Source organism: Penaeus japonicus, unplaced genomic scaffold (genome assembly GCF_977035675.1).
Source record: "Penaeus japonicus unplaced genomic scaffold, GWHDUDI00000001_assembly GWHDUDI00000018, whole genome shotgun sequence".
NCBI lineage: Eukaryota > Metazoa > Arthropoda > Malacostraca > Decapoda > Penaeidae > Penaeus > Penaeus japonicus.
Window position 1 is genome coordinate 30024465 of NW_028234420.1, and position 2500 is coordinate 30026964.

A 2500-nucleotide genomic window follows, 5' to 3' on the forward strand; every position below is an offset into this window, starting at 1 on the left:
TTTAATTGTTCTATTTAAGGACTGTTCCTAGGTTATATTTTTTTCCCCTTGACTACCATAGTTATAAGCAATTGCTAAACGGTAAGATTGAGAACTGGTTGAAATACTAGTTGTTCAGTATTCAGTGATTAGATATTGCCATAGATTTATTCCCTGATGTACAAGCGAAGTTGTAGAAAAAACAATGAATAGACAGTATAGATAAATTGATAAAAAAGGGGACATAGCCAGGACATAAAACCTGTAATCTTCCTTATTTTCTTCCGATGCGAGGATAAATTTTCTAAGAACTTTTTAGCCAGTGGATGTCCACGAAACTTCCTTGACAAGTCCTCAAAACACTCCTGCACAACAATTTTCCCCTTATCTTTTCCAATCTTTGCTGCACTCCATGAGATTGTGAAACTTTAACCACAAAAATCCTCAAAAATTTACTACTTTTTTCTCCAAGGAATTTAATCCTCGGTTCAGAGAAATACAGATTACTTTCCTTTTATCTAGTATTTTTGCGATTGCATTTTGATTATCTATTTAAGTATTTGTTTCCTCATCTACTCTCTTTTTCATCGATTTATCTACTCATTTTTCTATCTATTCATCTCATTCTTTATCTACTCACATCATCTATTTATCCATTTTCTGTTTATTCATTTATCTATCTATTTATCCATTAGTGGACGCCGGAAGTCACTGATTGTCAAAGGCAAAAGGTTGAGGACGCTGTAGAGGAAGACACAGTTATTCATGTGGAGGAATGGTCAGTGATCTTCATGAAGGACATCTGGGCGCCATGGCTAGGTGGTCTGGTAGACTGATTTCAGAAGAGAAAACAGAAGAATACGGTTAAGTGATCATCGATTTATCCATGGACACGTACTAAAACAGGAAAATATATTACAAGAAAGCACGGGCTAAACAAGCACTCATGCATGAAATAAGTATTAATCAAATATCTTATAATTACCGGACTTTCTGATTCACAAAACTCTCTATTTTCGTTTTCTTTTTATCTTTTATGTTTGTCACTTTGGTTTTCGTTTGATCAATATTATCATTCTCATCATCATCATCACTATCTTCAATATCAATAGTATGGGATGCATTATCACTGTTCTTTTGCCAAACTTTCCCATAATATATTTGCACTAGAGAATAAAGTGTTTCTAATTACGTAACTCAGCCTCAATGGAAATTACAAACAAGAGGCTAAATGTGAACCACCGCTGCCATCAGTTGTGAGGGTTGTCTTAGTCTATCGTAACTGACAACCCAGCACAAAATAGGGAGTGATGCTAGACACAGGGTTCGAACATTACAGGTTTATTCCATAACGCAGATAGTCTGCCGTTATGGTGCACGAAAGATATATTCACAACTTCACAATGGTCACAGCAATAAACACAACACGTATGAACAGAACAAGCGAGGAAATCAGGCGTTACGGTAGCGTAGCCGATCCCGGTCGTCGCCGTCCCCCGAATCTTGTCCCCACGGCGGCACTCAGTTTAGGCAGTCAGGAATGTACGGGGCGTGGCAATCGAGGAATTAAGCTCGTTCTGAGGGTCTAAGGTACTTGGAAAGGCAGCCATGAGTAAGCCACCCATCACTCAAAGTTGACCTGACCTGACCGGGCGATTGCCTCACTAGTTAATAGTACGAAAATGCATATATTTGTATATGGATCTATTGCTGTAATTAATATCTTATATAAGCATAATATATAGTTCTATATAAGCATAATATATAATTCTCACACTAAAAGTAGCGTGAGGGAATTCACTAGACGATTGCAATTGTTATTTTAGCTTGGAGTATTGTTGGGAAAATTCTAGATTTTAACAAACTGACAGATCGATAGATTAAGAGAGAGAGAGAGAGGGAGAAGGAAAGGGAGGGAGAGAGAGAGAGAGAGAGAGAGAGAGAGAGAGAGAGAGAGAGAGAGAGAGAGAGAGAGAGAGAGAGAGAGAGAGAGAGAGAGAGAGAGAGAGAGAGAGGGAGAGCGAGAGAGGAGGGAGAGAGAGAGAGAGAGAGAGAGAGAGAGAGAGAGAGAGAGAGAGAGAGAGAGAGAGAGAGAGAGAGAGAGAGGCAGAGGGAGAGCGAGAGGGAGAGGCAGAGGGAGAGCGAGAGGGGGAGAGAGAGAGAGAGGCAGAGGGAGAGGGAGAGGGAGAGGGAGAGGGAGAGGGAGAGGGAGAGGGAGAGAGAGAGAGAGAGAGAGAGAGAGAGAGAGAGAGAGAGAGAGAGAGAGAGAGAGAGAGAGAGAGAGAGAGAGAGAGAGAGAGAGAGAGAATGAAAGAAAGAAAGAAAGAGGGTGAGGGAGAGGGAGAGAGAAAAAAAAAACTCTCTTGTCTTTCTGGAAAAAAATGTAACGCACGTGCATTAAGTTACCCTAGCATATTTCTGCACACTTATGCAAATTGATCATGCAAACATTTCCAACGATCGTAATAAACACAAGGACTTCTTATAACACATTTTCCAAATGTTCATCACTTGCTAATCA